Source organism: Sander vitreus, chromosome 10 (genome assembly GCF_031162955.1).
Source record: "Sander vitreus isolate 19-12246 chromosome 10, sanVit1, whole genome shotgun sequence".
Classification (NCBI taxonomy): Eukaryota; Metazoa; Chordata; class Actinopteri; order Perciformes; family Percidae; genus Sander; species Sander vitreus.
The window spans coordinates 15,863,187-15,879,172 of record NC_135864.1 but is presented as its reverse complement, the minus strand read 5'-3'; the positions used below and the strand labels follow the sequence as shown (position 1 = coordinate 15,879,172).

Genomic DNA, 15,986 nt, shown 5'->3' with positions numbered 1-15,986 from the left:
CGTTTCTTTCCGTTCAGTTCTTTCCGTCAATAACCACTATTACTGCTTTGAATCTGTTATGGAAATCCCAGAAATGTCGGAAAACCAAACGCCGTCGTGTCAGGGTTTGTAACATCATCCGGAAGTGCACACAGCTCAGTGAATTTACCCCGCCCACAAACACTAATAGACAATTTTGTACAGTGTCACGCAAATTTCTCCGGAAAAAATATTTGCTTCTTTGCATTAATTTAAAATCACCAACATTCACAACAAATACTTTAAACAATTTTATTTTGGTAAACAGGTAAAGTATAGGTGGTTTCCTGATACAGATAATAATAGGCTTAGTGGTGGAAAAGGTTCTTTACGTCCACCTCTTCCATTATGTTTTCCTATTCGGTCACCTCATCATGCATCATCATGTTTACAATATTTTGCAGACCCAACCCATCACATGCATCCATCCTGAGTAAGCACCTCACTGAGTGATGAGAAAAGGTGGGTGTAGGTTTCCATGCCTGCCAGTACACCTCTGTACTGACCGACACCTCTGTGTAACCATTCTGCCCCCGCATTTCTGATCACCCATCCCTGAGGACAGGAAGTCAGGTGTTGTCTCTGCCAAAAGGTTTGGGCATTTCATTGTAAACAACTCCTTCCTGTGTCATAGGCATATTGCGCTCACAAATGTACACACTGACACAATCACACAATAGTGCATAGTGTACACACACCCACATAGACACACATGCACTCAGCAGCATGGTGCTACTTATCTGATCAGCAGGAATATGGCCCACTGTACCAGCTCAACTCCCCGGGGGCCTTACTGGAAAATGCAGTGCATCACACACTGTTAGAAACCTTTGCATTTTCCTCCAGTTAAGGCTGCTTGGCTGTAAACACTGACAATACAGCACAAAATAGTGGAAGTTCAAAGTACCTGAGGTTTGCTTTTTATGACATTTTGTTCCAATAGAAGTTTGGGTTTTATGTTGGTTCAAAACAAGATTTTAATTTCTTTACTTTTACATTCCTGGAATACATGCTTATCTATGATGGGTGGTGACTGTAGAAAGTGTCGAAATGAAGAAGAAAAAATGTTTTACATCAGCAAATATTTTGTGTTGTTGGTGATAACAATGAATATGAGGACATAGATAGGATAAACTGTGTTGTTGCTTCATGTTTTTTTACACCTTATCAGTTGGTTAGAGTGTTGGTGATGCATTTAAGCTTATTCTATGTTGCTATTATTGTAGTTTAGAATAAGAATGATAGCCTAGTCATATATGTATTGTAATTTGCACTTCAACTCTGCTTGTGTCCGTTATGCCCCTCAATAATCCAGTGTGTGTATAGTGGCTGCTTGATATTTGTAATGCTATCAATACGTCTGTTCTAGGAAGTAAGAGGGCAGGGCTCACTTAATGTTTCCTGTTCCAAAGAACATTTCTTTCTTCTGTGCAGAGCTCAGTCGCATTAAAATATTATAACTGTAAACAGCACCTAAATTCTTGTGTTGGCTAAAAATGTTGCTCTATTTCTATAACATCAACATGTTTGGAGTCAGAGTGTTTTGGAGCAGCAGATTTGAATGTGAGCATGTCTCCTTAAATAAGCTGTAGTTTTCTTTACCAGCCACCGTTGGTGCTGTATGAGACATTGAGAGTTATACTGTCAAGTAAGTTCTTAGGGACACACAGAGAGAGAAAAAACTATTCTCAAGTGCATGGCTTCACAACCATAATCATAAGTCAGTGTTGCCTTTTCTCAGGCTACACTATTGAAATCACTGACGGATAACCGATGATCTCATCCCTAATTCAAGAGAAAACTTGGCATTCTATCAGGGTGTTGTTGCCCTCGGGATGTAAATCACTCAAACAATTAAGCATGTAGTAGATGAACTCTGACTGATAGTAATAAGTAAGGTTTTCAACATTGTGAAATGCCTTTAAACTGTTCCTCTGTAACTATACACTACCTGCTTATTCACTTATTATGTTAAGATCAAAGCAGGTGATCGTGTTTCATGGGGAAATGAACCAATGCACTGACATGAAGCAGACGATTTTCTTCACTCCAGATAGCTCATGTAACAACATGATCAGACTGAATGATGTTGAGGTGGAAAGAGCAAATGTCAGCTCATCTTCTCACCTGATTTGTGGTTTCAAACAAATAAGACTCTGAACACAGAGGAATTTTTTTTATGGCAAGCCTTAACACGGACACCAATAAATGCATAAACAAATGGATGAGTGTATGAACAAATGTAGATGCATAAATACCCTTTTGAAAAAAATGTGTAAGCATTAAAGAACAAGTAGGTATTTTGGAAATCTTAACAATCTGTTGAATTGTATATATTAAGAATAGGTAATCGTCAGATAAACATTTTATTTATGTAGGCTATAACTTCATCAAATGTAACCTCTCCTCTTGAACAAGGCTAAACATAAGAACACAGAATGAAAAACAGAACGTCCACCACACTATTTTGGTTGGACATAATTAACAGGAAGAGCCTTCTTTCCCTGGAAGTCAGCTATTTATCACACTGGAAATGGTTGATACAGGAAACAGTTCTCACCCCCCTGGTCGAGCCCCAATATCATCCATCTTTGGCTGAATTTACTCCCATTGCTTGATCTGCTGATTGCTGCACCCCAAAACTGGCACCGACCCACTCCTCACGTCAGCGATTCTGCACCTCAACCTGACGTACGGCCAAAGAAGAACAAAACAGAACACTGTATCAGCAATGGCCGAGACACGTCAGGCGAGTTCAGACAACATCAACACTGGCACAGTCACATTCATACTTCAGGAACAAGTCAGTCCTTACAAGGAAATCTTCCGCCTGTGTGTGTGTGTGACCTTCCAGTATAAGGTTCCGGATGGTTGCTAAACATGTCTGCTTACCTGCAGAGGCTTTGTAGGATCACACAGACACAATGGAAAGCACATTGGCACACGCACCTGCACCCACATGCAATGACGTGAACACAATATACACTCATAGGTCATTCTAGAGAAATGCATCATCCACACACTCATGGTACAGGACCAAGAGAGGATCCAACGACCAATTTATAGAGTCTGTACTTAGTAGTGGGTAACATTAACTTTAGGTTTAGCATGTTTGTGTTTATGACATTTGGAAAAATGCATGCAAATGTGTACTACTACTAGTGGACATCACGCAGATTAACTTTGTATTTGTTGCAAAATGGATGATGGGAAAGTTTCTCCAAACTAATACCTATTACTGCAGAACTGGACCTTTAGTACAAACTACCATATCTAGCCCTGGCACAGTTTGAAGTGTGCTATTTAACTTGCTGATTAAACAGTAACTTTGTTAATCCTCCCATTGAACATATCAAAGACTTTTCTCATCTAGTCTAGTCGTTATGGTTGTTATGAGACACTGGGCTTGAGTCTGAGGCCATCGGTTGTTCCAAAGACATTCTGTTTCTTTTTGCTTCCCTCCAAATGTGTAATGGCTTTGTGGGTGTTTTCTTGCAGCCCTGTGGCTGGTCCCCTGCCAGTGACCGTACTTTGAACCAGCAGCAGCTGGGGCGTGAGCACGGCCAAAGATAGATAGCTAGCTGGAGCAGAGAACCAAAGACCAGTGTCTCTCTCTCTCTCTCTCTCTCTCTCTCTCTCTCTCTCTCTCTCTCTCTCTCTCTCTCTCTCTTGCTCTCTCTCTCTTTTTGTTTGTTTCTGTCTGTTTCACACCCCTCACCCTTCCCTTCCTGCCTTCCTCTTTTCCTCGCCCCACGTCACTGAGTTCCCTCTACTAAAACTACTCTACCAAAAAAAAGACAACGCCTTCCTCCTTTGCGCTTTCAGACCCACAGACCAGTGATGCCACCCTGCCAAACAGATTTTCTCTTTAGCATTTAAAACAATGTCACACTACAGACAATAAATAGGCAAAAATTGTTTCAGAATTTTCTTTGAACCTTTTTTTTTCTTTTCTGGAGTGACTCACTGGCTCTCCAGACTTTCAGCTTGTGGACACATTCTTGAATTCCTAAAGAGATGTTCTTTTCTGCTGACAGGGTGGCCTCTGTATATAATGTTGATGTTGGAAATGTTTGGATATTCTCTGTCCCACCTCTTTTTCTCCTTCTTCTTCTTCTTCTTCTTCTTCTTCTTCTTCCCTCCACCTCCTCTTTCTGTTACTCTTGTTTTTCTATCCATTGCGAACTCTTGCGCCCTATTTTGTTTTTTGGGAAGAAACAGAAACCTTTAGAGTACAAAGAGGAACAATATACAGCAGAAACGAATTGCTGACAATAGAGCAGAGGCATTCAAACCATTATAGAAGGTGTTATGTCATCTTTATACCTGTTTTTGTTTTGCAAAACATGCAGTGGTTGTTGTTGTTGTTGTTGTTATTGTTGTTGTTTCTCCTGCAGAGTCTTGGTCTAATAATAGCTTTTGCTACTACCCCAAAATAAAATGGTCACTAATGCACTACAGATTTCCTCTTTCCCCGCTCCCTTACATCTTGCTCACTGCCTGCTTTGTGCTTTAAATCCCGCTGAGTCAGACACAGGGAGGGGTTGCAGCTATATAGGCTTCAGCTGCATTGCCATTTATTTAAGGAGAGGCAGAATGCATATTCTTTATCAGTGATTGTGAATCTGAGATGTTACAGGCTTTCTGTTGAACTAATTATAGACAGGCTATGCTGAACGAATAGAGGTCCCGCCAGTGGATCTAAGCCCTTTTGATCCAAGTGATAAAGGATGGAATAAGTGGTGGACTGCTTTAAAATTCCGTTTTTTAATTTTTTCAGTCAGTTCTCCGTTATGAATCCTTGAGGCTCACTTTTAATGGCGCCCGCCAATTGTTAATTCTTAAAAACTTTGACTCATTGTGGATTCTTTAGAATCAGTTTACACCAGTCAACGAGACAAAAGACAGAAAACAAGACATAAACGCATAAGACACATACGTCAAGCCAGATTTAAAATGCCAGCTATCTCAAAATCTGGTTTTGATGAATATTCTGAACTTTGTTGTTTTGTGTTTAGGGGCAGATATAAAAGGTAGTGTTTCATAACCCAATTTCCTGTCAGAGTCTACTGTACATGCTACAGACTTAAAGCTATGAGGCTTTCCATATTTAGGATGACTTATGATATAAACTGGTGTCCCAGATGATAATGGGACACAGTGTGGTACTAAAACCATTTCAATTAGGTAATTGTCATCAATTTGCCATTCATTCCTATTTTGTAAAATGTCTTTTCAGATGAATATAGTGTATTTTAGCTGTGTAATAATTTCCTAGGTCTATACAGTAGGTCTGTACATACAGTATGTAGGTTATTAGATACATATGCATGTTACATACTGTACATTTCACATTCTGGTTGCTAAAGACCAGTGACTGATATTGATCCCAGGGAATTAATTTGTGCATTGAGTGCTCTCTGGGCATTCAATCAAATTTGACAGCTAATTCAAAGCAAAGAAGAAGGGCGCTGGGCCTGCTCCTTTTTCTAAGTAATGCGGTGTATAAGTAAGGCATCAATTAAGATGTGATACATTTCATTTACATACCGCTTGATTAGCTGACAACATTCGTTGGCAATAAGCTAATTCAATGCAGTCTTTTTTCTGATCTTATCTAACTGACATATGCAGTGAATGAGTTTAGTCCAACCTCAAAGAAGAAAAAAAGAAATGCTTTGACGTGAACTCTGGCCTATATGAGAACAAAATTAAATAAACACAGACTTATGAGGCTAAGTTGAACACACACAGTTGGCGAGAGGTAAAATAATTTAAACCATATGGCTTCCAACCATGTATATACTGTATAGTGTTCTTCCCGCATGAGCCAGTTTGAGCACTCCTCGCACAGTTTTTGCTCCTTGCGTTAATGTGATGTATAACTTTGTAATTTTCCTTTAGCAGAAAAATACATGTAGCTTTCAAGGTGTGGGTGTGTCCCATCATGTGTGTTCCTAAATAGGGAAGTCACCCCAGAGCAAAGGATGTGAGGTAATGTGTGTGTTTATGATTTGAAATGTCCCCACCTGTGCTGGAAAGAAAACAGCACCATAGTGAAGCATTCATTCATGACTTAGTTAATGGGATTGGGACTGCTCCAGCTCTTGTTTTTGCTGCTAGCAACCATCTGCCAAGGGCCGGACATTTCACCTGCCAGGTTGTCATGTCAAGCAGGAACACTGGAACCCTGGACGGGCTTCATAGAGAGAGACACTGGTCAACTTGTTAAATGAAGCCAAAAGGAAGAAATAGGAGCATTTGGAAAATAAAGCACTTGGTCATGTTTCACAGGAATCAATAAGCCAGCCAGCCACAAAGGGGGGCATAAATTGCACTTTTCTCTTTCTTTTTTGGAAACGCCAGTAACATGCAAGTGTTAATCACTGACTGAAAGTGTATGTGTTGCATATAATATTCAGTTACAATGAGCATGTAATAATATAATAATTATATTCTAAACTAGTTGCAAACTGTGTGTGTGTTTCTCTGTGTGCTCACAGTGACGTTAATGAATCCTTTCATTTCATTTTCAGAGACAGTTGACCCACATTTCATGGTCATGGCTTGTCCTGTAAACACCCTGGCTGCTACAGGAGGCAACTTGTCCAAGCCACATACCTGGTGTCACTTCTAATATATTAGTAGCAGTCAATCCTGATGCCATAGCATCAGACCTCTCTAGGCTTACTTTGCTTTTGTCCAACTAGAGCACAGAAACCATTGTGCTTCGTGTTCAGTCATTTTCCTTTTCCATATAAAGTACAATTATATATGTCTGCCTACTGCTTGAAGTATGGAAATTAGATCCCTAAAATAGAAGCACATGAAACTGAGAACTGGCTGACTCAAGATAGTGGTGGAAAAGTTGAGGTTGAGGCCAGGAAAGGGCCATTTTGTCGAGGTGAGGTCATCACTGGAATGAGAAATTATGGGCACCCCCAACACTCTTGGTACACTAATAATGGGTGCCTCTTCCCCTCCCTGAAGGAAAACAAACATTAACAGGGCTGTAGATGAGAATCATTGAAATGAGAAATAGAAAAGACTTATTGTGCCCATATGGCCTTGGCCTATGGCTGTGATCAACCTGACTTTATCAAAGTTTTTCTTTTATTAAAATATATTTTTGCTAAAAGAGCCTTGTTTGACATAACTTGTCACATTACTGTGAAACAAACAAACAAGTACAGTAAAATAACCTTAAGCTGGGAACACTATTTAAGTTAAGGTGAATTCCTCTGAGGGGCAGAGTTAAAGCAACAGTTTATTAACTAACATCCACTCATGGATGCCTGAATACGCGTTGAACCCATGCACCTCCAGTGGCGATGAAATGGGTCATTTTGGTCATGAGGGGGAGTGGAGTAGGAGGGCAAGTAGATGAATGAAACTCTTGTACCACCTCCTCTGCATCAAGAGCATCATTGACAACCAGTAGTGTTTATGTTAACATCAAATATAGAAGCGGTACGCGACGTAATGTACCCGCTTTAGAAACTGATGTGTGAGCTTACCGCTGTGACGGCAGGGTGGTATGACATCTTTGACAGCCAATCATGTGCGGATTCTTTTTTTTTTCTTACCCAATGTGGCCAATGGGTGAAAGAAAAGGAAGGGCTGTGAAAGTGATGATATCACTGTGCTACTGTTTCAGCAGTTATACCAACAAAGTCAATGATTAGAGGAGGAACTTGGTCGCCTTAGTAACTCATTGCATTTCCTGCAAAGTAAAAAAAAAATCAGTTGATTGCGGTTACCAGAAAGTCACACCATGCTCCTAAAGTATTGTTTCACTTCCTCTTTTTACATCGTTGTTTATAACCATTAACTATCACCAGGGAAACCATATAACAATGCCAAGAACAAACAAACAAAAATAAAACACATAGTGATCCAATAGGGGAAAATAATCCAACTCTTGGACTCCTGTTCACACAGAAAGTGAAACAATCCCTCTCAAATCAAAAAAGATGTAATTGACATTCAAAGTAGTTTCTTACTCAGTCATTTGTGTCTCATTAAGAAGAAAGGGGCAGTTTCCACTCAACATTTTATAGACCAGACGGGCCTTGCAGTTTTAAGAGTTGAGGGGATGGGGGCTGAGGAGGATTTGAGGTGGAAATGCTGTCTGGGTCTGGCTCTCTTCCTGATGGTGACTTAGACCGTGTAGGGGGTTCCCAGTCTGACGTCCATGTTGTTGTTTATATTAGTTTTGTCCTGTCATACTTTAACCATTCCATCATTAGCCTTTCTGTTTCTATGTTTTTTCCTCCCACCCTCTGCTGTGTCTCTCCCCTCTGTTTTAGCTCAGAGGTGTTATCCAACAGGGGTCTGTCCTTATAAGGCCTGGTAAGGGGTCTGGTGACTATAGGAGCTGAGTGGTAATGTTTCCCAATGCTCCTGCTGATAGACAAAGAAGAAAGTAAACAGGAAGCAGATAAAAAGCTGCTGTGCTCCCGGGATTGACATCATCGTCTGCTGTCCAGCTCTTTTTCAAAAGCTAAAGGGTTTGGTGATGTTTTGTCTGTTACAGCAGTCTGCAGAAAGGAGGAGGCTTGTTGAACAAAAAGTTGTCTCGCTTAGCAGAATGGGCCACACAGAATGACTGTATCCTTGTTTCATTTTCTTTCTCTTTCTTTGTTTCTTTTTTGTAGCACATAGGTGCAGGTTAGGACCCAAAAGCAGACAAGACAGCATCAGGCACGGTACAGGAACTGAATAACAAACTACAAACGGTGAAACAAACGGGACAACTAAGACAGAACTCGAGGAGCAACACAGGGAATCACAACAAACAACTTAAAGAATAGACAGGTACACTCAATACATATGGAGCTTAACACAAGACAAGGCACAGCTGGAGTGGGTAGGGAACAGGAATAACGAGAGAAACACTGATTGGGTAACAAGACAACAAGGACTCGCAACACAAAGGCAGGCCGACGAGGCTAGACACAAAACAGGTATACAAGGGAAACACACGCAGGGCTACAGAAACACAGAAGGAACACAACGGCAAGCACAGACAACTCAAAATAACACATTGAGTGAAACAAGGAACAAGAACAGAAAACCCCAAACCCTTAATAAAATGAGACACTTAAATAAAGGCAACTAAAGACATCCTGTCACACTTGCACAAACAGTCTGAAGACCAATGACCACAGAGCAGGACTGTGACAGTTACTGGTTCAGTCAACAGAATGTGCTCATACATGATCTTACACGTTTCCAGACATTTTCAGGTTTCTCACTGTGGATGTTACCATTTTTGTCCAGTCTAGCTTTGCAAAGTTACATTCCTGGGATTTTCATTAGGTGTTGAGGGGGAAAGCTGCCTTATACAGTAAATTCTTCCAGAATATTAACTCCAGGGCTTGAAGCTACATGTGTGCAAGGAACTTGTCTCTCTCTTTATCTCTGCTATTTCTCTTTTACTTTGATTTTACCTTGTTTGAGAAGCTCTAATAGAGCCCAAACCTTGACAATTAAGGAGATACTGACAATATGAAATGTTTGATCACATAAACTCTTAATGAACTTGTTTCTCTTTAGATTGTGAGTGTTTTCACTGATGCACATTTTCTCTTGTCTGGAGATTTGTTGAATCGTGTCAAGTGTTTTAAAAAGAAAACGGATAAAAATGACTGATTGGCTTTTTATTACCTTTATTTAACCACGTAAGTCCCATTTAGGTCGAAAACCTCTTTTAATAGACAGACCTGGGCAGGATGGCAGTAAAAACGTATCAGGACAATACCACATCGGGCACACAAGTAAAACAATACTAAAAACCGGGTAACAATGTTACGACCGTCCACACAAGAGTTTTAGCTCCAGTAGCATGCGTGTGCCGGTGTAAACAGCAAGCAGATTGTCTGGCGTTACTCTGCAGTTCAATCATGGATGTATAAGTTAAAAATACAGAAAACACTTTTGAGAAAGAACAACAATGGTGAAAAGTAAGACCGGACATTTATTAGCTTGGACAGACTACGAGGTGGAACTGTTACTGAAAGGTATGTAACCCTACCTAACTGGGAAATCTGACTGATCGTTTCCAAAGGTCGCTGTTTATGCCCATCTAGTCCACAAAGCAACCCTGGAGTTTTCAAACCAAAACGTGGGCAACCAAATTTCTCCATTTTAGGAGCTCTGAAACACTGGAGTAGTGATAACGCGAGGCATAAACGTAGCAAAAGATATTTTTTTTAAACCAAAATGTAGTAGTTTAAATGTAGCCTAAGTGCACAAGAGCCCCAGGGAAATCACTTGATTCCCCTTAATTATCTTCCATCTGTTCCCTCAAAGTAGCATGGTATGCTAAGGAAAGGATGAAAGGAGTTTCTTATCTGTTGTAAAAAATAGAAAAGCCAAACAGAGGATTTGACCATCTCACATAGAGGGAAATGACAACAACATCTCAGACAGCTGACAAAGGTAACCTTGAGTTTAATGCATCGTCCAGTAGGATGTGGGGCATTCAAGAAACACACTAGAAAAGCACACAGGACGATTGGGGGAAAAAAGAGAGGGCGGGTTATTGAGTTGAAGAGGGGTGGAGTTGTGGGAATAAGATAAGTGTAAGAATGAGAGCCCTGAGAATTTAGTCTCAGGATGCAGAACAGATATGATAAGAGGATGCTTCAGTCGCGTTTCACAGTAACAGAGCTGATTTCTTGGAGGTTGTGTGTCTCCTATGCCTTCTCGAAAACAATGGTACCTCTTTACATTTGCAATGTAAACTCACACCACCCTGGACACACACAGTTGCCATGGAGCAGCATGGTGTTGTTTTTGTTGGTATTGGTAACCACGCATAGAGAGAGAGTACAACGCAGGCTGTGTGACTCATATAGAGAGTGACTCGCCTACAGTCTGTCAATAGACAGTAGAGATGATGCAATAATCTTTGTATTAGTGTCAAGTCACAATATCTACCATGATATTGGGCTAGTTTCCATAGCGACAAGCTGTAATTACATCTTATGGTTGTATGGGAATTTATAGTATGACGCCTCACGAAGTTATAAAGTATGACGCCTCACGACTTACTTACTGAAGGGAATTATGCAATGAATAATCTTGCCTGAGCCTGCGTATCTTACTTCAAACTTATAAGTGATAAAATTACTGACAAATAGCCAACAATCCAACAGGTTTTAACAATACACTGTACCTCAGTGTTGTAATAATTCAGTTATCACACAGAAAGACGTGTATGAAAGATCAACAAAAATAACACTTGTAAATGTCAGCTATCGATGCTGAGCAGAGTAAACTGTTCCAGATGGCACTGACAACACGCTACCGGCATGGGCAGCGACTGGCACTTAAAACAAAGTTAGACGTGACCAGGAAACAGGCTCTTAAACACATAGGTCAACTTGTCACACTGTGTTACTACTGCTGCAAAGCTGCATCCACAAGACTTCAACACATGCTGCTTAGTTCTGCTGGGATGTGTCTGCTTTTCCTCCAGGAGTCTGTTCCAACTGTGTTTACTGAGGAGTTATTGGAGTGCCTTCTTGCATCATGTAGAAGTGAAGGCCATATGCTGTGTAGTCAAACCTATGACACCGGTGCAATGACAGTGTGTCCACGTTATCTGTTACACCGTTACACTGTTACACTTCACGGAAGTTCATTGGAGTGTTTGTAGGCTGCAGTCTGCTCAGTTCGGCCACAATGTAGGGCAACGTGCTAGCTTACATAAAAACTGCTGTGTAGTGAAAAAAAAGAGCTGTGTAGTAGCCTAAACCACGACTGGAAAGAAATGTTTCATTTGGTTTTGCAGACCGCAATAGAAAACATTTTCCTCAAATATTTACTCGTCAGGAGAGTTACACAACATTGTATCTGCTGCATGTATGTTTGCATTTGCATGTCATATTCTCCATTAAAATCTTGGAACCGTTTTGACTAAGTCTTGTGTGTTTCAGTCATACACCACATAACATTAGATTAAACATGTCAATCCTTACATCGGTCATCTGCTGTTGCCCACTATCAAAGGCCTAGGAACAGATAAACAAGCAATGGAGTTATGTTGTGTAATTATGAATGAGAAAAAAACAAAAAAACAGAGAACGTTTTCTGTCAGTTGACCAAGCAGACATGCATGTGATGTGCATCAGCAACTGCAGGCTTTGAAGCTAGCTGCTGATCTGCTTGTGTGGTTTTCATTACATATAGCAATTCCATTCCTCCAAAACTAAAGGGACTAAAAAAGGCAACCTCTTCACAAACCCTGTATTTTTCTCAAGCCTGCAAAGGTAATCATGTTGTGTGTTTAGTGCTAGACATTATACCCTTGTGTGTTTACATTCCCATCTGTTTGCAGTCAGACATGCCACACACAGACAAAGACCTGCTCAAGGCCATGCACTTTGACAAGTGTGTCTGTTGCATAACTAAAGCTATGCCAAGCAGCAGTCACACATATTCATGCTCATCTTACTGGAGCAGGTGTGTTTTGTGTGAAAATGCTTTTCTGCATCATTTAATGCATGCTGTCTGTTCACACTTTGCTAACATAAGGTAATGTGACAACGTATTTAAAGTGATACACTAGGGACGAAAACAGTGTTGCGAATAATCGCTGACTTATCCTTATCAGGAGCATACACCCTGGTACCTGCCAGCATGAAGGTCAACTGATAAAAGGAGAGAGATAATAATATGTGATTAGCCTTTGGTCTTAGAGGAAATTGTTATATAAAATGTATTTTTTCTAAAAAATCGTACTTGGAAGTGTGGGCATTATTGTGAATGTTTTGGGTGTCTGAGTAACTTTGGAGCCACTGTATTCTGTCAGCTGAATGTTATTAATAGCTTTAGCATGTGGGTCAATCATATACATTGTTTATGTACTGACAGTTACTATGCCATCAGAATCAACAAACAGCAGAATCGACTGTGTCTGGAGATATAACTGATAATGATTACAGTAATTAATCATTTGCGCAGAGCCCTACTTTGGTTGCTTGTAAACTCACTTTGCATGTAGATTATGTTAGAGCATAAACAAGTGAGTGAACTGAATAGTGATGCTTAGTAATCGTGCGGCGGTTTGTAAATGCAACTAGCGTATGCAAGCCACTACACTGAATGCAGCTATGGCTTTGCTAGCTTGGAGCCAGTCTGCTATTGTGTTTGTATCTTTATGTGTGCAAACAGATACACATGCATGTATGTCTTTAGGTGTGTAGATTTTTCCTTGTTTCTCCATTTGAGTGTGTGAGCTTTAATAAAAAAAATTGTAAGCCCATGTGATCGTTGTCATGTTAGAAATAATTGTATGTTTGTGAGTTACATTAGGTACAACATGTGCTCCATTAAACTCTGACCTGGAGCAAAAGCGTGACTCTGTGTACAGATAATATTGGAATGCTGAGGATCTTCTAGTAGTCCAGTGGTTCCCAACCTTTTTTCCAGCTAGCAGCTGACCTGATGACAGCAAGGGTCACAGGTTAAGAGGTCCAGGAGGTTTGGCCTACTAAGTAGCCTGCCTACAATTTTAAAGTGCCCATATTATGAAAAAAACACCTTTTCTGGGATTTGGGGTGTTCTTTTGTGTCTCTGGTGCTTCCACACATATACAAACTTTGAAAAAAAAACATCCATGCTGTTTTGAGTGAGATACGGTTTCTGAATGTGTCCTGCCTTCAGTCTCCGGGTGAGCTGTCTCCGGCATGGCTTGTGACGTCACAAGCCGAAATGAGCTGCGAAGCGTTAGCGTTAGCATGCTAACGCTAGCATGCTACCTCGTTCTCAATAGCAGAGCACTGCTACAACACAAACAACTTCACCATAATCTACAAAAGAACTACTTACATGTGCGCCCTCATTTAGAAGTCTCCCAGCTAATCCTGCCTTGTAACTGACCGAAGTTGTAGAAACAGCCTTTCTTTTACGGTTTATGGAGCTAGCTAGCTGACATGATCTACATCTGAGCTACTGCGCATGTGCGAGTGCAATCAAAGATAGTACAGAAGAAGAAAAGAAGTCTCACTCTGTAGCTAAAACAGAGACCAGGTGAAAACAGGATCTGCAGCAGTGAGAGAGAGCTGTGCAGTACAACAAAAATATGGTGTTTTTTGAAAATTAAACCATGTAAACCTATTCTGGTACAACCTTAAAATACAATTATGAACCTGAAAATGAGCATAATATGGGTGCTTTAAGCCAGAACAAAAATATTTAGTTTTTATACCGACTTTTGTATACATTATATATTCTAGTGTATTATCATAATTTGTTTAAAATTTTTTCATTCCCCCTGTGATCTTTGCTGCCCCCCTGAGGGGTCCCCGGACCACAGGTTGGGAACCACTGTTCTAGTCAACAAAATTTCATGCTTTAATGTAATTCCTAAAATGGGTCTGTGCTTGACATTGACTAATTTGTTTCATGTCAGAGTACTTATAAAATGCCATTCAGAGCACATATATACAGTCATGTGAAAAAATTAGGACACCCATGCTAAAGTTGACTAAAAAGAGGAATAAAAAAATCATCTTTTGGAAATTGATCTTAATGCCTTAATTAAAAAAATGAGGAAAAATCCAATCTTTAAGGACACCAATTTTCTTTGTGAATGAATAATGTATCGTAAATAAATAAATGTTTTTCCTTAAAATACAGGGGGCATAAGTAAGTACACCCCTATGTTAAATTCCCATAGAGGTTATTTCATAGATCCAGGATACTATGCATCCTGATAAAGTTCCCTTGGCCTTTGGAATTCAAATAGCCCCACATCATCACATACCCTTCACCATACCTAAAGATTGGCATGGGGTAATTTCCATAAAATCATCTCTCAATGCAAATCAAACCAGCTATTAGGCTAACTGAAATAAAACCATGCTAATCTCTAGGTATGGTGAAGGGTATGTGATGATATGGGGCTATTTTAATTCCAAAGGCCAAGGGAACTTTATCAGGATGCATAGTATCCTGGATCTATGAAATAACTGGCCTTTAAAAATAAAAATCTGCCTGCCTCTATGGGAATTTAATATAGGGGTGTACTTACTTATGCCCCCTGTATTTTAAGGAAGAACAATTATTTATTTACGATACATTATTCATTCACAAAGAAAATTGGTGTCCTAAAGGTTGGATTTTTCCTAATTTTTTTAATTATGGCATTAAGATCAATTTCCTAAAGTTTATTTTTGTATTCCTCTTTTTAGTCAACTTTAGCATGGGTTTCCTAATTTGTTCACATGACTGTATATATATATATAAACACTATATGTCTAAATGAGTATACTTTATGAAGCTATATGTGGCATTTTGAGTGGGTACACTGAAAAGAACGGGTGTGCATTTAGAAATGAGCTCATTGCTCTTCCTGTTTTGTACTAGGCAGCCATCCTCCTATCTGTAGAGCAGATCATCCCAGGAGAGCTCTTGAAGTGGATCTGTGGTTTACTTCACTCTGTGCGTCTGTCTGCACTTACGAGGAGAGAGGGTATAGGAACTAGAGTCCAGTTGTTGATGAAACACACCCAGAGAAAAGAAAAAATCTCCTGGGATCAACACATATACCAGTGTTTGTGTTCCTTTCCTTCATCCACACCTAGTTTCAGTGTGTGACAACGAAACTCATTCCCAGGCTATTTTAAGATTTACTAATTTAACATGGATGAGTCCTCATTTCCTTTCATTCCTCACATCTCTCTGTCGTCAACTGCGTTTGTGTGTCTCGTTTTTATCTCCATGGTAACAGTGGTAGAGGGAAACCCATAATCAACACACAAAATCTGACTAAGAAATTCCTCCACTGCTCACGACAGAAAAACCAGCAGTATCCCAGAATAGAAGTTACTGAGGCCCCATGGCTTGGTTTCTTCTCTCATGTACTGAAGCACAGAGGGGGAAGGGAACAAGTGGTGGTGTTGAGCTCTTGTATTTAACAGTGACATGATTCAATTAAACACTTTTTCCCAGGCCTA

The 15,986-nt window shown here is 40.1% G+C and overlaps 1 long non-coding RNA gene across 2 annotated transcripts; it reads right to left on the bottom strand.

The window, feature by feature from the left end:
- Window positions 1-256: 256 nt before the first annotated feature.
- LOC144524343 (uncharacterized) lies at window positions 257-14,189 on the bottom strand. 2 transcript variants are annotated; one of them, XR_013502598.1, is made up of 3 exons: window positions 13,858-14,189; window positions 4,112-4,213; window positions 257-2,704 (listed from the first exon to the last, which is right to left on the bottom strand). It is a non-coding gene; the product is annotated as an uncharacterized LOC144524343 (long non-coding RNA). The 2 variants fall into 2 exon arrangements; XR_013502597.1 differs by lacking the exon at window positions 13,858-14,189 and adding an exon at window positions 4,345-4,808.
- Between the last annotated feature and the right edge of the window lie 1,797 nt (window positions 14,190-15,986).